The sequence below is a fragment of the Thamnophis sirtalis genome, unplaced genomic scaffold (assembly GCF_051295495.1).
Source record: "Thamnophis sirtalis isolate CommonGarterSnake01/CBP01778 unplaced genomic scaffold, rThaSir2_p1.2 scaffold_2, whole genome shotgun sequence".
Lineage (NCBI taxonomy): Eukaryota > Metazoa > Chordata > Lepidosauria > Squamata > Natricidae > Thamnophis > Thamnophis sirtalis.
Genome location: NW_028261382.1, coordinates 131,927,948 through 131,951,552, shown reverse-complemented (window position 1 = coordinate 131,951,552; position 23,605 = coordinate 131,927,948).

Genomic DNA, 23,605 nt, shown 5'->3' with positions numbered 1-23,605 from the left:
ACCTGGATGACTGAAAATCTCTACAGAGTATTAACTGCATGTAACATAAAAATAATATAAGATTTGGAGTAAATCCGTAAGATTTTGTGAGTTGGGGTATCATATAAATCATACAACTTAAAAGAACAAATGAATTGAACCCATCTGAGTAGCAGTTTTCAAAGAATTCAGCATCTCCATAGATATGAATATCTATGCTTTTCAGTGTCTGTGCCCATGCATGTGGATGTACTCTATTAGCTGTTTTCCACACCTCTATGCTCTCCAAATATGTTTGGCTACAATTTCCACTTCCAAGTTGTAATGCTGAGTGTTGTATTCCCAAAACATTTGGACAGAGAAAACTAGTTTATACATTTAATTGGTTGTGGTTTGAGTCTTTAGCCATAAAAAGATGAGTCTCAAGCCTTATTTTAAACTATTTATGGGTGGAGTAGAGTTTGCATTGGGTTTTGAATGAGCACAAAATTGTTTTCCAAGTTCTTTCTTTTCCTTCTTTAAATTTAGCTGTGGCTTGGCTTTTTCCTAATGTGTTGATCATCAAAGCATCTAGTTATTTCGGTTGACAGCAGAACACCAAGTCACATCAAATACAGACTACATTCTGGATTTTTTTTCAAGTTCTTCTGTGTAATAGAGTTCTATCTTTGGTTTGTGATACCAGAACAAAACAACAAACTGTGTTTGTGAGAAATTCTAATAATCCAAGTTACCAACATGATTTTTTTTAAATTGCAAAATCGGCATTGATTAATATGCACACTGCGTGATAATATATATGAATCAAGGAGATCAAGACATACTTTCATTCTTACCTGGTTCCAGTACAAATTATTATGGAATCTGTTACTCTTCCACAGTATCTCATGTTCCTTATCACCGTCTTGTATTTTATGTGTGCACAATTGTACTCTTTGATCCATAACTATATTTTTCAAAGTATTTCTTCTGTTCTCTGTAATCTTTCTTGTTAACCATTGTAGAGATCTTTGGGGCTTAGTCATACTTTACCTAACCTACCTTCCAAGAAATGTGCTAACCTTAGGCTAAACCAATATGCCACAGACTGGATTATATAGCATCGATAGCGTAGATGGAGAAGTGTGCAAAGTATTCAAGAAGGTTTTACTAACGTCTGGATACTTCAAAGAAAGTAATATTTTGGTTGTGCTTCATATGTTGAGATGCTGGCCTGGTCCAGCAATGTTTTTCTTACCTTTTCTCAAAAGGTAAATTTTTACTAAATTTTACTAAGGGTCAACCCCCGCCCCCCTAGAAAAGCAAGGCAGCTTCATATAAGATTTAGGCTTGTTATTACTCTGAATTTGAATTCATATCCTTACTACATAGTCTAAAATCATTTATTTATACAATTTATTTGTCTACTGTTTGGACAAAGTTTGCTCTGTTAAAAGAGCAATTTTATGTATGAAAACTAAAATAAACAAAAACCTGATTTATAAGACTCTTATTTATTATCATAGTTCTAAATGAACAAGAATATATTCAGAAACTGTTGTTGGTGCAGCACCTCCCAATGTGGTATTTTAAGTTACATTGACACTAGGAAGCATTGTGTTACTGGTTTCATTCTTACTGGGCATCATCAAACATGGGTGATATGCAATATTCTATGAGGTTCAAACCTTCTATTCTCTAGAGCTTCTATAACTCTAGAGACCTTCATTGTATATTATATACTCAGTGCATTAGTTTTAGGAGTCATCAAGGTTCTTGTGCTCAGCAGTTGTAGGAAAGGAGATCTAGAAATTTTCAGAATGATATGTACAGTCCATCTTCCCTTAACCTCTCCAATCAGAGAGACACAAGTGATGTTTTCCCCAATTTTTCCTTGTCTTAAACGAGGGTGGGGAATTTTCGCTATTTTCAAGCAGTACATCCTATGAAGAGAGCCAATCTACTGTAGTGAAACACCATACCAGAAGTGAACAGAATGTGGGCACTTCGGCCAGTCACCATCTCTCAGCCCTAGGAAGATGACAATGGCAAAACCACTGCAGGGACTTGACAGGGCAGTTGCTAAGGGTCAGTCCTATGTGATGTTTTTCAGTTACATTGCCCACCAGGAGGCACCTGAGTGTATGGGCCTCCACAAGATGGGGTTGCAAAACAAAAGTCTGCTATTGTACTGCTGATACTTCTATCTCTACATATGCTACCAAGGGCATAAAAAAGAGTTTTCAATAGAACTTTCAATACTTTAAAAAAAATAGACATTTTATACTGTTGTGTCACTAAAAGGTTGCTTGGGGCAAATTCTGGCAAATTCTGTATAATTTAGTGTTTCTGGACTCTTACGATACCTTTTTTTAAAAATAAATGTAGGTTGCTAAGTATACTTAGTTAGATTTTGAATTTTTTCATAGTCCTGGCAAATTGGCCTAGTTACATGTATTTTGTGAGGACAATTACTGGAACCTTTCAAAACTGGACCACACTAGCGTGTCCAGGAGTCCTGCTTACTTTGAAATTTGCTCAATTTGGAAATCTAACAAATTTAATCCCCAAAGTTCAGGAAACAAGCCTTGAAATTGCCCATCAGTAATTTGTACTTCAATAGCCAACTGAGCAGCCACAAAAGAGAATTGGTCTATTTTTTTTCATATAATGAGATGTATCATACAGAAATATTATAAAGTGTATTCAAATATATTATTTTCATTTTATATTTATCTATACATTAGCAGATAATTGATATTAATGTCCTAGAAGGAGTAAGCATTCTGGGGAAGAACGCAGGTATTTCTTTTCTGACATTCTACATTTTTTCCAATGGTAGTGTCATTCAAATATAGGTCTATTTATGTCATAAGCCATATGGATGAGGAGAAATTGCAACTGGAAGTAAAGCAGACTAAAACAATTGAGATTTGAACTGATTCTGGAAATATCTTAGAACAGGGGTGTGAAACTCACAGCCCATGGGCTGGATGCCACACCCACCCGTTTTAGGGAGGAAAGTTACAATACATCACGTGACAACAACATGATGATGCAAGTTTGATTGAATGATTCCCTAATGAACTAAGAACGCTTTCCAATAGTATATACGATTCTGTCTTTAGCATCTTTCTTTGTCAATTATCACAAATATTCGAGATAAAAAGTCTTTTCTGACTTCTTTTGAAGAGAAAACAAACTCCAAATGGGATTGCACATAGCAATGAACACTACAGAATAAAATAGATGTCTATACAAACCTCAAGTACTACATCACAGCAAACTGACTCTCAACACTTGTAAGGGATTTTAAAAATGTAGGTATATGATTCTTAGGGAAACATTTAAAGGTGATCCTTTCCACCCCACCCTCAATTTGCAGCCTGAAGTGGTAGAATCTTACTAATGTGGAAGTTATTTTACTCCCATTGAACAGAACGTGTCATCTAAACTTATAAAGGATTTCTGAAGGCGCTTGGCACAGTGGTCAGACTGATTTACCTGTTCCAAATCAATGTGCATTTTAACACGATGTGTATTTTTGAGTTTCCATTAACACTTGCAAAACATATATAGAGAAAAAATAAAATGAGTGTGCTAATCAAAGGAAAGCAAGCAAAATGAGAGATTTAATTAATAATGAAAGGTTTCTACTTCTACAAATGCATTTTCCTTGCACATACTTAAATAGATTTTTATATTCTATACTAATGAAAAAAAATTAAGACTAGCCAAAAACTATAGCCTACTAGCTGCATGGGGGGGAGAGGCTTTGATTACAGTGAAATTGCAGAAAAATGTGTCATTAAAAAGCATTGAACAGACATAAAACCTAACCTTTTGAGCTAGGGAATACTTAATATTCTCTCCATGATCATGCAAAGGGAAATTCTTTGGTATGGAATAGCTATTTTCCTGGTAAGGAGGCTATTTAATCAATGATTTATTCCTCAGAAGTAATAGGTTGCTTAAAATGGTGGTTTAAAAAGTTAGGCCTTTTTTTGTTTAATTTTCTCACAGACAGTTGGTAATTACCATGGTCTTGTAACTTCTCTGGAATGCTGTGGAGGGTCAGATAGCAATGGAGCCCTGCTTTATAGGGTAATTAAGACAGTAGACATGGTTATTAAATACATCATGCTATACTGAACTGGAATGCTGTGAAATAAAATCCAAAATCATAAATAAAACCTGGGTATTCTAGGAAAGAAGAGGGTGAAGGAAGGGGAGGAGGAAAGCACTAGTCTACAATCATTTTTTTTTAGTAAACAAAGTTCCCAGAGTGTTATCTGAAACTTAGCTATTTAAGTTCCTAAAGATTATTCACTAAGCCCTGGAAGAATGAATGAGAATACACACACACATGCACACACAGACGCACACACACACACATGTGCATACACAGACATATGTGTTTTTGTCCTTGTGTGTCTGTATTTTCATCACTTAATGCTTTGAAACTCAATATGGTGATCAAAATTTATTTCATTGCTTTCAACATTTCTGAAAAATGTGGAATATTCCACAATGAACAGAACATTCACTATTGTTAATTACCAAGTGTCTATATATGGAAAGTATATACCAATGATGGCGAACCTTTTTCCCCTCGGATGCCAAAAGCACGTGTGTGCACACCCACACACATAATTTAATGCACCCACACACTGTTTCCCCTGCTCATGCGAGCGTGACCCCTGCCCTGCTGCCTCACGCATGTATGCATGGCTTTTTTTGGAGCCTGGGAATGTTAAAATGGCCTCCACTGTCCTCCCAAAGCCAGAGATGGCACGTTTCCCAAATTCTGGTGGGCCCTGTTTTCACCCTTCCCAAGCTCCAGAAGCTTTTTTGGAGGGGAAAAATGGCCTTCCTTGCCCCCTGGAGACTCTTCGGAGGCTGAAAATGCCCTCCAAGAATCTCCGTGCAAACCCTGTATTTACCTGGGATTGCGTGGAGATTCCTGGGAAAGGAAGGGCAGCATGGACTGGAGCCGAGCTAGGGCAACAGCTCATGTGCCTGCTGATATGGCGTGCCATAGATTCGCCATCACGGATATATACTATACCAGAATGATAAATGTAAGTTTAATATGAGTAATGAAGGAAGGGAGACTCTCTCAGAGATCACTGATGGGATAGTGATCTCTGTTTAAAGTCTTAGGCAAGTGTTTCCTTTCTGTTTTATGTACGTCTTTTTGTACAGTGGTATCTATAACATACACAGCAAGTCATTAAGAAAGGAAGCAGAACTATGAAAACTATTATTTCAACAGGACTGGATGATAAAGCTATTTTTAAAAAAAGCCCTCAGAGAATCTGTTGATTTAGATAACTCTAAGGGTACACTATATAACTTTAACATTTCTCAAAAGGCCAAAACTGTGGAGAGATTTCTTCTACTTAAAACAAAATAGCAGCTTTTATTTTTCTTCAGGAAATAATGAGTACAAAAAAACGCTTTAAGAAAACTTGGTGAAATCTAAAAATCTGCCACCCAGTTTTTTAAAAATTATTTGGTATGATATGAACTTTTTTTTGTGAGTATGGAGACAGAATAAAAATGGAGAAACTCAAAGCTGGGTTAAATGAGCTCCACCTTTATGAAAAGAACATGGACATAAATGTTCTTTAAGAAGAGAACTGAGTTACATTGGCAGACTGGCATGAAAAATACTGGAATCTCTTCCTGAGAAGCTTTATTCCATGTTGAAGTCCATCGATTGAACTGCCCATCAGCATTTTGAAGTCTCAGATATGGAACAAGTTCCTCACAATAGCCATTTGGTTGTCCATATTTTCACAAAGATAGATGGAAATCTTATGTGTCAGTCTTGTTAAGCATCCTACTTTCATTCATATCAGTATATATTTCAGTTCAAATCCAGCCTAAAACATGACTGAAGAGATGGGAAACACATGTCATTTTTTCAAAAATCCAGTCAGAAACTTCTCCCAAATTCTTCCTTCTACCCTACCACATTCCTGTCTTATTGTAAAGTTAGTCATGAATAAGGAGTAGGAGTGAGCATCAGATTTGGCCAAGTTCTGAGTAATGTTGTGGTTTCATGAGGCTTGATTTTTCAGAAACAAGCAGAACTGAAATAGGACTATCATGTGGCCTCAGGCACTTTCTAACACTGCAAAAAGTCAAGCACAGTTCCTGTGGATAAATAAATGCAGCTACTTACAGCTTTCATTTTCTGTAAACTCTAGGCTGAGAAGAAAGCAACAGAAGTAGACTGCAATGAATGACAGATGCACTATCTAATTACAAATAATGCATAAGCATATGGATACACGCAGCTCACCAATTTGTAAAAGATTTTAGATACACTTTCCTTCTCTGCTTTATCTTAAAAGTGGGGCTGTTTACTATCAAAGAAAGTGAAATTTATGTATCATTTTTATCCCAGAAAAAAAATCTAATCAGAGGCCTTTTCATTTAAAAATAAAATGTCGGAGATGACCAGGCTGAGCCTGAGGGAGAGGTCAAAACATATCATCAGTCTTGAGTCCCTTCACACCCACAACAGATCTAAGTCCAGTCCATCATGAATTCCATTGACTCTTATCTACCACCAATTTGCTTTGACTGTTAGTAGTTCAGATTCTTGTAGTTTATAAAAACTGATATATCCATTTTAAATGAACTGGAGTTGTTGATTTTCCTGTGCTTGACACAAAAGTTTATTTACTGGGCAGACTTGGTCACTCAAATCTATTGTTATTCTTTTCTGTAGAAAGAGCAATATTATCTCATTCTGTAGCAAGAGGAAGAAGGAAGAGCCATGAGTTTGTCAAGCTATCATAGGAATGGATTTCCAAAATCCAACATTTATATCAGATGTATACTATTTTTTGCTACACTTAAGTCTACACTTAAGTGTCTCATTAAATTCCTGAAGGTGAAATCAGACAAAGGTTCCCATTTATTTAACATCATCCCTTTCCACATACACTGTTAAATTCAAATTTTGTGGCACCTTTCAAGGTTCTCGTATGATTATATTTTCCCATTTAAATCTGATAATAAATTAAATCTGAAAGTTTTTATTTTGGTCTGAGTTTATTAGGCTATTTTCCAAATTGCAGAATTGAATCTGAATCCATTTTGTTACTTATGATAATAGGATGTTATTCTGTTTACAACCTAGGAGTCTGCATGTACAAATGTACTAGAGAATGTGTTGCATCACCAGGAGAAAGAAACAGTCTTTTAAGAATTTGAAAGGAAAAAAAGGGGGGGAGGCAGAAATATTTTCGATTCTAGTTGTAAAACTGGAAGTCAAAATGTGTAGTTGACAGGCATGCAGCCAGATGACTTTAGATCACTAGCCTTTCTATCAGAGCAGTCTTCTTATTTCCACATGGAACACATTTTAACTTAACAATGTGTAGTTTGGCAGAAAGATTGTTTTTCTTTGGCACGGAGCTGTTGTCTCATTTCTTCTTATTTTTAAAATGCATTTTCTGCCTGATTATATATATACAGTGAATTATCAGCAGTCTTTGAACTTTTAAAAAGTGAGGGTTATATTTTTTTTAATAAAAATGTGAAAATGCTTTACATAAGATAATTATGATGCAGGATCATTTGGGAGAATTTATATTTAATTTCATAGCAAGAACTATCAGCCAGAATTTTCAATGTTTATTTAAATGCATTTTTAAGTGCTTATGAAATGTTGATTGTGGCGTGCCATCCAATCACAGACTATCAGAGATAAAATCTTAAAATAGACCTTAAGAGATCAGGGTTTACCCAGATCTCTTAAGTTACAGTTACAAAGATTGTAAGGGTGCCAAATATGTTTCCCACCACTCCCTCAGCATCATGGCTCCCCACTACACACTTAACCGTAAGCACTCTCCCCTTCTCTTTCTTTTCCAAAGAAGAGATCTGTTTCTACCTACCTACCACATTGCATTGAGAATACTTTCCTTGGCTGGGAGACTGCAATTGTGGATCTGGAGAAGAAACTATGAAGCTTCTTCAAGATCTGGATTCAGTAAGTTCAAATCCATTGTCAGTTACAATAATATCAGATTGCACAAGGTTACCTTTTAAGGCTATTTTGAAAGCCTAAGACTTTTTTTTAATATTCTACTTTTGAATGTTGTATTATCTAGTCCTATAGTTAAAACAAAAGACCACTCATTTTCTGAAATAAAAAATATGGTACAAGAATAGTATTTATCATCCTTTTTTCCTAGCAACTAATGGTGACATCATCCCTGCAAATTGAACTCTCTCTCTCTCTCTCTCTCTCTCTCTCTCTCTCTCTCTCTCTCTCTCTCTCTCTCTCTCTCACACACACACACACACACACACACACACACACACACACACACACTCTACTGTCCATAAAATCTATAGGGTTAACAATCATATCTCTAGTTCTGCTTCTGCTACTATCTAATAAACCCACACAAACTAGTTATAGGCTTTGTCTTTTTATTTTATAAATTTCTATACTGCAGGATAGTGTACAATTTAAAATCAATATAAAACATAATTCCTAAGTAACAGTCTTAAATTTCCTATAAAAATCAATTCAATCAACGGCAGTATATAAAGAACAAAATATAACCCACCATATTTATGACTGGGCAGATACCACTGTATTCTATGTCAAATTTCATCTAAAAAAGAAGTGGCTCCATTACTTTATGGAACACCAGGAGCAAAGAGTTAGGCATTTCTGAGGTAAAGTGTCCACAGCATTGGACAACAACTGAGAAGATCTCATGAAGGCCTCAATTTCATGCTCCATCTCTTATCAACATAGGATTAAATAGAATTTTCTGGATGATCATGCCTGATGGACAGAATTATTTTGAATAATGTACTCTTTACTGTAAGCCAGTGTTGTGTAATATAGGGCTTTACAAGTGATGAGCAATACTTTCAATTAGGACTGATAATGTTTAGCTACCAGGGCAACAACTGCAAAATCAGTGTTGTTTTGGAATCTTTTGTCTAGAATTAGAATTATGGAAGTTACATTAATGGAAAGCTTAGATGTTTATGTATTATCACTGCTTCTACTTTGTTACCACTCTAATATCACAAACAACTTGCCCCTAACAAAACCTAGAGTGGATAACTTCTGCATTCCATCCAGTAATTTAAAAAATAATGAAGTGGACTTTTAAACATTACAATAACTATGATTTCCTTTCCTCTTTTATGGGAGAAGGGGGAGGGGAGACAGAGCTAGCATAACAAGAGAAAGGAGGGGGGAAATTCTTCCCATAATTGTCTGAATATTTGCCCTTAGGCATAAACAAACAATAAACCCTGGTTCACTACAGCAAAAATTGCCTCAAAGTAAGTACACTTAAAAAACAGCTTTGGAAGTAGTATAGCTAGAAGATAGGGTAGATTCCAAACTAACTTTCTGAGTTAGTACTCCATTTTGTAAATGTGTTCTTCTGTGTCCTTTTCTGGATTTAGGCTATTTTAAATATATATATATATATATATATATATATATATATATATATATATATATATATATATATATATATATATATATATATATATATATATATATATATATATATATATATATATATATATATATATATATATATATATATATATATATATAACAAACTTTTAATACTGTGTTAGTTATATCTAAAGTATTCAACAGACACTGCAGGGAGTCCCATTGTGTTCAGTAAGATTTGCTTCCAGGTATATCTTCCTGGGGTTTTAGGCTGAGGTTTTTTTGTCTTGGAAAACTTTCTGACCACTTCCAGACCAGAAAAAAATACATTTTTTCCTAAGGAACATTCCAGAAATGGTCTGTATTTAATAGAATGGTTCATATCACTAAATTTAAAAAGTATTTCTCCTTCTGTCTTTGAGCACTACTTCCTTAATTTCATTGTATTTTTTGACTTTTGGTAAGTTTGTAAAAGCCTTTGTTAAATATATTTATGTCTTTATCTTTAAACGTATAGAATTCTTTACAGACATTTTTTTTTTAAAAAAGAACTAAATAGAAATATTCCTGGGCTCACATACTTTAGTATAGCCTTTATATTGTACAAAATAAATGCAACAAAATTGGTTACGAAACATCCCAAGCTCTGATTCTATTCGTCCAACATACATTTATCATTCTTTTTTTTAAAAAAAAAAGATTAAAAATACATACTATTAGTTCAGGTACTTGTTTCTGATTTATGAAGTTCTGGCTACTTCAGAAGGAAAGTAGAACAAGCAGAAATGCAAATTACTAGGCCCTGGTTGGGTATGCCATTGAACAGATCACTGCACCAGCTGCTGTTCTGAAACCAGGCAGAGGTACTGCTGCTGACATATAAAGAGAACCATTAAGGAAAAGTTGTTTATTTCTGCTTCTGCTGAAATCATAAACACCAGCCCAAAGTCTGACAGCACAAGCTGTGCAGCCGTAAATTCTTGTACTATGCTGGCCATTCTGAACTGCCCAGCAAAAGTTACTGTAGCTAAATCCCATATACATTTCATGATATAATCCTGCTTAGAAGATGGTATCATATTCACCCCAGCAGGGTGTGCAGAACCCTATAAATCAAAATGGAGAATCTGAAATCTCCCCCCTTCCCCCCCCTCTCTCTCCATATCTGAAGAATCTGTGCAAATCCTTTGCCAGACAATAGGCCTTCATATGTTTTGCAGCTTAGCAGACACCAAGGAATTTTGTTTGGAAGTGATAGCTACTGTCTTATGTAATATTTAGGACGTATTCATGAAGCATCTGGCAGAAAATAAAAGTATTTCCTCTTCTAACATATGCTGAAGAAGGATGTGGTCCTGTGCTGCTCCTCCTCTCCTGATTTCTTGCAAATAACACAACAGAAGAGACAGTTGTTTCTGGCTGCCCTGCTGCTTGTCATGGCTGTCAAGCAAAATCCCAAGAATTATTGCTCTTCCAGATGTGAGAGATTTCCAGTCAGCCTTAAACTGCCTGTGGTTTGTGGTGCTGTAGAGGAGAGAAAGGAGATTAAACTTCATCTCATCAGCACAATCTGAAAAGATCACACAGAGGACTAATAATTACAGCTTTTTCATTCCAAAGCTGGACCTGAGAGGCGTTCCTGTTTTTGTTTCAGGGTTATGTCACATTAAGTTTGTTGGATTAAGGTCAAACCATCTTGAAGGAAGAATCAAAACTGGGAAGAAAGAAAAGAAAATTAGCTCTCCCTCCCCTTTCACGCATTTTGTGTTCTCAAAACAACAACTGCACTGCATTCCACTTTCTCCAGCTCAAAAGAAAAAGCATATGAATGTAATTCTGTCACTGTGAGTTGTCAGCGCCTCTCAGCACAAGCTTATTAAAGAAAGAAATGTTTACTTAAAATTAGGAAACTCTCTAATGCAGAGGAAACTGTCATAGAGTAATCAGGCACCACTTCTCATTTTTCAGTAAAGGCTTTTGCACTGATGAATTTTTCCATTAGAAACTCTTCACGTTTTTGGGAAATGATTTTGTTGTTAACTGCCTGATATGATAGCTTCATACCAGATTCATCTCCCTGCAGAATTTTAGAATAACAGAATGCAGTTGATGAAGGTACGGTTAACACAATCTGAAAGTGCCTGCAGAAGGCAATGCACAGCAACAGTTTCAGAAAACAACATTCCAGCTTAACTAGAAATTTTCATAACAGTTTCCAGAATGATTCTGAAAATCAATTATGACCACTTCTGCCCCATTTAGGTCCTAGGGGAGCAAACTTAAATAAGTCATTATTTTCCCATTCTCTTTGATGTAGAGAAGTATATACATAACACCTGGAAATTTTAATTTAAACTACAGTTTGGACCCCAAACTCAATTTTGCTTTTAAAAAGCAAACACATAGACACTTATATGAAATTGTTACCATCAGAACCTAATACTAAGAAAATGAAATGATTCTGTGTTTTGTTTTTGTATATATATTTTTTACTTTAGTCCTATTAGAAAACATTAATTATAGATAAGGCAAATTCAGTGTTTCAAGAACAGCTGGAAAAAATTAGCAAATGCATGTGTCTTAGATCAGACCATAATTGCCCATAGACAACCTATACAGCTTTTTGGAAAAAGAACAGTATTGGCTACCAGATGTAAACCAACCTTAGAGACCAGTTTGCATTTCTACTGGAGATCTGGCATTTCACAAACACGAGGGAATACCAGTAAAACAATGATGAAAACCACAGGTACGAATCACTGAAGATCATGTATTCCTTTTCATATACATATATTAAACAAAAACAGGACTCTTCACACGCATTATTTTATAACAGTTTTATTTGGTCTTTCTTGGTTTTTTTTTAAATTTTCAAGGAAAAACTACAACTGAGTGGGGGAGGGGAATGATCATCCCTCTACAAGGAGGTTCTCCCAAAAAACCCTTTTTAATGCTCTGTGTGAAGTTGTCTTGAGCTGAAACCTCTGCTTCTTGAGGATTAAGGGATTGGAAAGCAAAGACTGAAGCTGCTGTAATTTAAACCCTGCCAGTTCTCCAGCACAGAGGTGCAAAAAGGCCTAAACCAGTTTGCGTGTTTGCTAGTTTAACCTAGAAATAATTTCACCTTTTGAAAGTTTTGTACTATCAACATTCCAAAGACATCATTATCTTTAAAATTTATGTTTCTGGGGGATGTGTTCCTTCCCGCTCTTCCTGGTTTGCAGCATGAGATCAGAGGTGCCCAGTCACTTCTCTGAGTAGACCTACCTCCAAATTGTTGTTTACAATGTTGCTGAAAATTTAATCTATGTGATATGCAGAAAGATAAACCCTTGGGGCAAATTTCATATATATGAAATATGTATAGCTGAGGTGAGTTTCCTTGTTTATAAATGTTATCTTTCTTCCTGAAATACTTTTGAAGTTGCTGTTCCAAAGTACTTTTCAGTTACTGGAGAGATTTGACAAATGAAACAAAACTTTTTCCAAGAACACTATGTTCATGAGAAGAGAGTCCATTATTTTGTATTGAAGATAATTAATACATTCACCAGACAGGAAAAAAAAATACATGGTAACTGATTGTGGGTTCTGAGTTTCAATAACAGAAAGGCTGAATCCACAATTCAGGTTCTCTTAGAAAGAAAGACAGAGCGAAAGTTTGACACAAGGAATTACAATTCTAACAGAAACAATTCAAAATAGACCCACAGAATTCTTGTTAATCCAGAAAAAGTTAATTGTGGTTATTTTTCCCCCTTATAGTTCTTTTGCCTAGTTCTGATATATGTATAGGACAGTGATGGATAACCTTTTTGTCGTTGTGTGTCAAAAGCCCGCACACGCGCGTGTGACAGCGCGCATACACGTGCCTACACACATAATGCAATGTGTGCATGACACTCCCTGTGTGCTCCCCACCCCTTCCCATGCGTACGTGACCCCTGTGCATGCACCCCCCCACATGCACAGCAGAGACCCAAAAATCACATGTATGGCAGGAGGTGCATGCGCATGCATGGTAGAGCTGAGCTGGAGCAATGGCTCACATGTACGCAGAATGGGCTCCACGTGCCATCACGGGTATAGGAGAATGAGGTGAAAATGCTAAAGTAGCAGACTTTGTCCATTATGACTGCATGGAAAACAGCAGAAAAGACTAGATTTCAGTTGTTTGCCATCTTGGCCTTCTGGATTTTAAAAGAATGGGAGCAGGATTAAAAGAGTTAGCACACTATTTTAAACCTGAAAATGTTTTTCAATCTCAGCCACTTTAAAATATGCGGACTTCAAATCCCAGAATTCTCCAGCCTTCATGATATATACAGCAAATGTTAGTGACGAATTTCAGTACCTATGAGACCTTCAATATTTCACATACATGGCTTTAACAATCTAATTTGGGGATTCCATTAATTATTGGTATATTCTGCAATTATAGTATATATGCTCTATTATTCTAGACTACATGGTTATTATCCGGCCACTAATATGAATCCTTTTTTCCTATTTATATGAAATTGCATGGATGAAACTTACTTGATCTGTACATTGTCTGTATCAGGTCTTCAAATTTCCCCTATCCAAGTGCCTGATCAAATTTTGGCATGACAAGAGGACTGCAATGTTTCTGGTCATTTTACCAAATACTAAACATGATTTTGGGATAAAAGGAATCAGCCCTTAGATATGAAAATGTCACTTTCAAATGTATGAATACATATGATCTTAATCTCAAATTCTATCTATTGTGTCTTAACTTCCTTTGTGTGAAATAGGAATATCAACAAATTTATCAGTAAAAGCACTGGTTTGTTGGGTATATGATGATCCCAGAGTACAGCCAACTCAATGTCAAATACAATGAAATTCTTTTTATTTCAACAAAACATAAACATGCTAGAGCTATTGCCTGGTCTAGGCCTACCTAGGAAGATTTCTATTTGTACCTAAAGGAAGTCTTTTGAGCAATCATAAACAGGGATTAGGTGTATCTTCTTTCTATTGAAATTAAAATGACAGACAGATTTCCTTTGCCTGCAGTATTACAAAATATAGCATAGGGAAGTGACGGCAAATGTTTTTGGCACCGAGTGACGAAAAGGGAGCAAGCGTGCATGTTCAACTGGGACCCAACCTAGAAAAGGAGCTGCCCAGGGGACATGCACGCACTGGAACATGAACTTCTGGTTTCCAGCATGTGCATGTGCAGCGACTAACTAGTCTTCCCGTTACTGGCTCATACGTGCATACGACAATCAGCTGGCCAGCATGCATGCTCATGCCAGAAAATGGAAGAACAGCTCTTCCAGTTTCTGGCACTGCTGCACACACAAAGGCCAGCCAATCATCATGCACACATGGTGAAAGTAGAAAGAAATCCAGAAATGCCAGAAATCCAAAAGAGGAATGGGTGACCCACGCATGCTAGATGACATGGCTCAGTGTGCCACTTTGGGCACGCATGCCATAGGTTCACCATCATGGGCATAGGGAATACACTTGCGACCCACCACAATCCATTTCTGTGTCCCTGAGAGCTTGGGTGAGACCTTTTTTTAACATATGTCTTTTAACATTTGTTCCCAATATAGAGTGTGGCGTAACCTTCTTGTGAATGTGATCCTCAATAGCCCATTCAAAGTTGGCATGGTACTAAAGCCGATAGGCATTGTGTATCCATGGCTAGATTGTGCCAGAAATATAATTTAAATATTTATTTGTTGATCAAAGCTGTAATGTGAAATCAGGGGTGGGTTCCTGCCAGTTCTAATCTCTTCTATAGAAGAAGTTGCTCCGACGCTATGGAACAATCTCCCCGTGGAGATTCGTACCCTGACCACAGTCCAGGCCTTCCGTACAGCCCTCAAGATCTGGCTAGCCCGTCAGGCCTGGGGATAAATTTTCTTGCCCCTCCCGAATGCTGAGTGAATGTTGTGTGTTAGTACTTTTTAGTTATTTCACATTTTCTTTTGTATTTTGTCTTTCACCCCCCTTCCCTTACTATTGTAAGCCGCCCTGAGTCCCCTCAGGGAAAAGGGCGGCCTATAAATGCTAAATAAAATCTATAAATCTATAAAAAAAAAATCTATAAAAAAAAGTTCCACAAATCTACAGTGCCATTTAGAACCGGTTCCAGCTCCCTCCCCCTGCCCGTCCGCATTTCATCAAGATGAAGACCGAGAGGAGGAATTATGGGAGTTGAAGTCCACAAGTCTTAAAGCTGTCAGGTTTGAACACTCCTGAAGTTTCTGAGCCAACATTTTGGTTACTAAGCAAGAGTGTTGTTAAGTGAGTTTCACCACATTTTACAAGTTGGTTGCGCCCACCCAGTCACATGGCTGGCAAGCCACTCCTGGTCACATGGCCGGCAAGCCACTCTCACCCAGTCACATGGCCAGCAAGCCACTCCCACAAAGCAGGCCACATCTACAGAAGAGGTTCTAAAAGAATTTGAAACCCACCACTGTGTGAAATGCATCTATATATCAGCCATGATACTTAACCATCATGTTTCTCTAATTTTAATCCATCTAATAGCTAAATTAGATACTGGAAATGGTAAAACTCCAGATTTATATTTACTAGTCCTTCTTTCCATGATACTTTCATATTTTGCAACTATATTTAAAGGATCTGTAAAGGCAAACTCCCTGTACTTATAGTTTCTATAGTCTTCTGCTTTTAATTCCATAGCTTGTAATTGTCTGAAACCCACAATGACAGATATAACCATTGAGACTTTTTGGCAGTTTAGTGACTGGCTGTAATTTGTTATTGCTGTTATGGTAAATGGTTCGCAAGTACATCAAAGAGACATTCTGAAGTCCTGGTCCCATTCTGTTTTAAAATAAAGTTTGACAATATTTGACCTGATCTCCAAGGCAGCTTAGCTTGTATCTTTAATCAGTAAATTCAGTCAGAATGGGCAATTCTAAATCTAAACTCAGCCATTGTCTCATAATGGTTTATTGATCAATGAACATTTAATACATTTCAAATATTAATGGTTCAAGTTATTAATTTGCTTCCAGGTAAATTAGTGTCTTCATTTTTAGAGAAATGTTTGTGGCATTTCTGTTCTAGTCAGTATAGAGATTTTCTATAAACAAAGTATTCATGTGGCCTTTCTACTCTGCTACTTCCAAAATAATGAAAATGTGCTTTGGATTGGCTGAAAATTAGGCCTTTTGAAACAGAATAGAAATTATTTAAAGCAGAGTTTTCCAAACCTGACAACCTCATGATTTGTGGACTTCAACTCCCAGAATTCCTCAGCCAGCATAGGAGTTGAAGTCCACAAGTTGAAATCCAAAGTCAGGGAATTGAAGTCCACAAGTCATAAAGTTGCCAAATTTAGAGACCCCTGCTTTAAAGTATCTTGAACCATTTATTATTATTACCAAAGAGAGTGGTTCCTGAAACTTTTGAACAATCTTACATCTTCTGAATTTTTTCCTAAAGGATGGCCTTGGATAGATTCAAATCCTTTTCTTCTTAAAACCATTGCATGAATTCAAAATATACAAATAAAGATAGCAGTGGAAAGATAGAAGAAAGGAAAGGTATAGCTATGTGACAGACAACTGTACCTCCCAATTGAAGTTCTAACTCTGCTTTTCAGAATAAAACAGGTGTCAGCTAAGAAAAACTGAAAAGAAAAGCTTCAAATCTTTCTGCTTTTCTCTCTAGACTTCAGAAATTCTTCAGATTATTTGCATAGAATGAGGATGAACAAGGCATGATTCAATCACTGCAACAGCTTTCAAACTCAATTTTAAGAAATGAACCCCCCAAAAATAACGCTGATAGCAACAAATTGCTAAAAAACATAAATATTCTTATTTTTTTCTGCCCTAGAAATAATATCAACAATAACAACAGTGTAAACCCTGAAGCCATTTTGGACCATATCAGGGTTCCCACAGCTCCCACAACAGGTGATCAAGCTTCAAAGGACGAATACAATTGTTTGAAAATATAAACAGAATTGTCTTTATGTTCATCAATCATAAATTTGTTAGAACTATGTACTTGCTGTATATATTGCATCTGCTAATGTATACTGTAGATTTCTAGGTTCAACCAGCATGTTAATACAAAAGTGAAGCCTACAATTGTGCCCAATGACATTGACAATGGAATGTAATAAAGCTTTCCATGCAGTTCATCTATTGGGGGTTACCTTCAAAATCTAGAGAAAGTGAGGAGAAATATAAGCGAGTTGTCATGATTGGAAAGATGCCATGGAAATTTCAATGTAAGTTCTGCATTTCTGTAGTTTTCTTTGCATTTCCGATTTGGGCTATCTTTAAAGGGAAAGTTTTTGCTCTTGTAGGGTTCTGATACTGTATTTACTAAAAGCTCCATCTAATGATTCATAAAAAATATTGTTTCTCCTTTTTTTCCCTTCCATTCAGTCATGCTTGGACAAGTCCCCGAAATTTTCTTGGCAAGGTTTTTCAAAAGTGGTTTGCTGCTGCCTCCTTCCTACGTCTGAAAGACAATTGCTGGCCCAAGCTCACCCAGCTGGCTTTGTGCCTAAGGCAGGACTACAATTTACAGTTTCCTGGTTTTTAGCTTGATGCCTTAACCATCATAACACCAAATTCTCAAAACTTCCTCTATAGAAGCGATCTCCAACCTTTATGGCTTAGTGGTGCGGTGGGGGTACAGAGGTGAACTGGCCAGTACAAGGGAGCTGGTGCATGCGTACATGCATGTGATGGCCTGCCACTTATACAAGTTCAGCTGAACAAACATGCATGTGCCAGCCAGCTGCTCATGCCCATTTCCAGCAGTGGGCCACAGTCCAGGGGTTGGAGACCCCTGCTTTATAGGTAATCTGTTGAAGTGTGTATTATGACTAGTTTTAAAAAGTGTTGTGTTGGTGGAAGAGGTGAAGGATTTCGATCATAATGTAAAATCTTTTTTTCTTTTACCTATAAAAATTGCCTCCCTGTGGTTCATTTCATTTGGCAAGAAGAAATCTAATGATGACTCACACAGAATCCTGGTCTTAGTGAAGTGGGATAATCTAAATCTTCTCTATGTTCAAACTTTTGGCACACTTCTGGTTTGTTTAAAAGCTCTCTCTATAATATGTAATAAAATAATATCTTCATCAGGAATGGCAAACCACTGGTAGACTATGCTGGCTGGCATGCAATACAAATTGCTGTCTCCTCATTCTCTATTTTATTTGTTTACTTATATCCTGCCTTCAGTTTAGGAGAATCCCCAAAGCACTTTACATAAAATACAATTACACAGGAGTTGTTTCTATTCCCTCTGATACATCGCATCACTTCTTCCAATAAAAACTTCAGTTCGTATTAGGTTGTTGTGGCTACTTTTCTTCTGTTCCATTCCCTCTCTTCTCTCTGATTGCTAGCAAGAAAGAGTTCACTTGTCTGATTGCATATTCCTTCCACCCTTTGTTGAGAGCCTGCACATCTGAGGGCCAGAAATTGGGATGGCTGTTGGAAAAAAAACGCCCCTCTGTTCATCTGCTGAGGAATGTCAGTAGCCTGCTCAACCTTTATTTCTACTTCCCCCGGGATGGCAAATCTTTTTACCGGCCAAGGGAGGGAAGGGGGGAGTAACTAATGCAAGCAGTTACCAGGCAGTAAGTGCATATACTTTTTCTCATTTTCAATAGTACAGTGGGGCACCTCTTCGCCAACAATGACTGGAGCTGTGCAAAAGCCATCAATGGAAAACAAAGCTTAAGCAACATCTGAAAGGGTTTCATTTCCACCTGCTGCTGCTCTTTTTCCTTCTCCTCTTCCTTCTTTATAATCTTACTTTATTTTTATTCCACTCTTCCTCCCAAAGGAGTCCGGAGTGATGTTCAAAAAAAAAGAATAAAAAAGCAATATCTCAAAGAAATCTATGAAATCAATAACACCTGTTGGAATCCACCTAAAATACAAGAATTAAAACATTTTATTTTAAAAAGTCAGGCTAAAAGGCAGTATGCTCCAGAAGCAAATGTTAACCTGCAATCACTCTGCATCATCCTGCATTTTAAAATATTAGCCTCATTTACTTGGTGTTTATATACATTGTCTGACCCCTGAGATCTGACTCTCAATATGTTCTATTTCTCTTAGTCTATAGCAAACATCGGGGTGGGGGGGACATACAGAAAGGAATCACTGTTAAATGTTTTTCTAACTTTGGACTATTAGCAAAACAATTGAATCTTCTATTTTCAAGTACTGATAAATCATAAAACAGGTCTTATGTCCACTGGGCACATCTCTTTCTCTCATTCTCTGTCTTTCTCTGTCTTGCTGTCTGTCTTGCTCTCCTTCTGTCTTTTTGTCTTCCTTCCTTCCTTCCTTCCTTCCTTATTTTAATGCCATTTGTTTCAGATTTTTTTAAATGATTGCAACTTATTTAACTATTTTATCCCATCTTTTTTTAAAAAAATCATTATTTCACCACTGAAAACATGAAGAACCAGAAGCATAGCTATTGTGCTGGACAGTCACAGAAAGGAACACTAGATGTTTAATCTATAGATCAGGGCGACTATGTTCATAAGGAATTTAGAAATTTGAATTTGTTAGGAAATTAAGCAAGGATACAAGTAAAATATGAGTCAGGAGTTCTTTGAAATGCACGTCATAAGTTGAAATAATGTGTCATAGTCTGTCAAGAGGCAAATTTGCTTTATCAAACACTTAATGTCTCATATATTAAACTCCCATCCCATCAATTAATTCACTATAATTATTCAAAGATAGTGCTTTTGATTTATTTATTATTTTTCACATAGAAAATTGGCGTTTATAATTAGCTATTGCTACACATGAGTTGCTAACTGTAAATACATGTTTCATCTATATCTGACATACATTCCATATTCATATGAATAGAAAATACTAAAATAGATCAACACTTATTATTAGACCCATTCTTTTTAGCATTTTGATTATTATATAGCAGTTATCCAAATCCCTCTGAAATTTTTTGAAATTACTGTTCTCCCACTGTTGTTTCTCAGTAACGTGAATTGGCATCACAACTGAAATGTCCCTTCCAATTATCACTTTGTCTGTATACTTAAGGTGTTTTCTTCTGGCTTTAAACTTAATTGTAGATTTTTTTGCTCTTCTCCAGTTATTCCTTGCCTATACTGGACCTACATTTCTTTTCCACAAATGTAAAACTATGGTTTTCTTTTTTATGTACCAGAGGTGGTATTTAGCTAGTTCTGACAGTTTCTGGAGAACCGGGAGAGGAAATTTTGAGTAGTTCAGAGAACTGGCTAATAGGCTGGCCACGCCCCCGCTGCCTCCCAGCCTCCCAGCTGATCTTGTTTTGTTGCCCTGAACAGGAGAACAGAGCTGGAAAGCAGGTTTTTGTGGGGTAGGGAGGGAATGGGGATTTTGCAGTAACCTTCCCCCAGGAGTGGGGAAGGAATGGGGATTTTGCAGTATCATTCCTCTGCCACACCCACAAGCCACACACACAGAACCGGTAGTAAAAAAAAATTGAATCCCTCCACTGTTATGTACCTTAATGTTTTCCAGTCAGGAATTGCTGAACTGGATATGGCAGTAAAATTGGGACAAAATGGATAATATCCCTAAAAGCTCAAACAAAAATCTCATACACAGATCAATGATTAGTGTGACCATATGGACATTGTAAGTGTTTAAATAACTAAGAAAGGGAGAGATCTTTCTATAGAATTTATATGGCTATGTGGAGAAATGTCCACAAGATGTGTTTAAAAAAAAAAGAAACTAAGATTTGCCACAATAGAAACAAGCAGAACTTTGATCACCCTGCTCTGATTGCCATTTTAATCTTTTTTTTTACCACAGCATGAAGACACACCTGGTTATTAATTTGCAATTATTGATTTTGTGGAAAACCAAATACAGGTTTGATAGAATCTCCAGCAGTTATTTCAGATATGAATACCTGCCAAAACAAACAAAAAATTAGTAACATGTTACTTGTATTGTGGAAAGATGAGTCTGGACTTCCAACATCTACAGATCTGCTCACTGATATTTGTATATCTATTTTCTTCAAAAAGCTATACAAAAATGCAGGAGTGGTTTTTATTTTTTATTTTTAAATCTAAAAGTATTTTTAGATATTCAGTGGGTGGATCTGTCTGCGTTTTTATTATTATTGGAAACAGAATACTTTTTTTTTAAGACTAGTTCTTGGCCAGGAAAAATATAGCCTTTCTTTAAAACAAAACAAAAAAAGGACACTGCTACTACTAGATTAGACTTGCACACTGAGGGAATGTAGAAACATCAAGTACAAGCGTTTAAAAAAAACATGCTATGTAAATTCTTCAGCTAATTACAAGCGAGCAGGTCAATTCTATTTCTCTCCTTGCTCAAGGGCTGAGAAACTCTAGTAAGCAGAGGTTGGGATGGATATCTGCCTTTTCAGTTAAATGTAATAGTACAGGTAGTCCTTGACTTACAACAGTTTGTTTAGTGACTGTTCAAAGTTACAATGGCATTGAAAAAAGTGGCTTATGACCATTTTTCATACTTACAACCGTTGCAACATCCCCATGGTCACGTGATCAAAAGTCGGATGCTTGGCAACTGACTCACAGTTAATAATGGCTGCAGTGTCCTGAGATCATGAAATCACCTTTTGAGAGCTTCTAACAAGCAAAAGCAATGGGCAAGCCAGATTCACTTAACAACCATGTTATTAACTTAACAACTGTGGCAAGAAAAGTCATAAAATGGGGCAAAGCTCACTTAACAAATGTTTCACTTAGCAACATAAATTTTGGACTCAATTGTGATCCTAAGTAGAGGACTATCTGTATTTATTATTTTAATTACTCCTTTTGCTTGCAGTTAATTTAGACAAAATGTAGAGATTGTCAAAATTATCTCCTGGGTCAAAATGATGATAGGAAACTCTGAAGGCCATTTTACTTCTTTCCATTGTCTCTCCCCTTTGATGACTCTGTAGCTTCCATGGTGTGATATAGTAGGCAACCATGCTCTTAGTGTGGTTGGCTACCTTACTAGTTTAATACACAATACTGGTTACATTTGTAAAAGTGGTGAGAACCAGAATGATGGAAATCGGAGCATGCAAGTTGCCTATCCTATGTTAATGTTCAACACATAATGATTAAATAACCATCAAACATCCCAACCTTTGATCTGCTATTAGATTTCACAGTTCTATATTTTCTTTTCTAGAAAGATGACATGACAGCAGTGTTCTGATATCTCAGGGGTGGCACAAAGAAGAGGGAGTCAAGCTATTTTCCAAATAGCTTGAGTACAAGACAAGAAGCAATGGATAGAAACTAGTCAAGAGAAGCAACCTAAAACTAAGAAGGAATTTCCTGACAGTTAGAATAATTAATCAGTGGAACAACTTGCCTCCAGAAGTTGTGAATGCTCCAACACGGACATTTTTAAGAAGAGAATGGAAACCATTTCTCTAAAATGATAAAGGTTTCCTTTTAAGCAAAGGTTGGACTAGGAGACCTCCAAGGTCCCTTCCAACTCTGTTATTCTATTTTTTTTAAAAAAATGTTATGCTCTAAAATAAAATCTGAGCATTCTGGGACACAATTGGACTGATTCAGGCTGTAAAAGCCTGCACTGATATGCACCATTTGTATTCAACTGAACATTTTTAGAGACAGTGATTAGTTTGTAGTCTCCTGCTGCCAAAGATGCATAGCCTTCCATCAAGCCCACTTCAGTGCTCATCCTGGCTTAGATTGCTGTGACCTATTCACTTTGCCATGGCCACTTGATTTGACACAGGAGCCTGGGAAGTTTGACAATTCTCTGGGCAAAAATTACAAACATAAAATTATGCAAAATGAGAACATGAAATAGTGGGGGAAGGAGTGGAGATGAGAAATGAAGCTAAAAGTAAATGATTCTCAGTGGTAGTATTTAAAGCTTACGGCTGCTCCCAACATTACCTTTTAAAGACATAAGTGTTCTCTCATGAGTCATTCCCATGTGGGTATAATTAATACAAGTAAGTAGCACAGAGGCAGTCTCTTCAATATGCACATCTCTTTCTTGTAGGCACATTAATTATTTCCACATGCTGTTTTCAGATACATGAATGACATAAGGACTAGGGGTGGGGAGGGATGCCATGTTATTAAATAGTAACATGAGAATGAGCCATGTAGTCCTATTTTGGTCTGAGTGC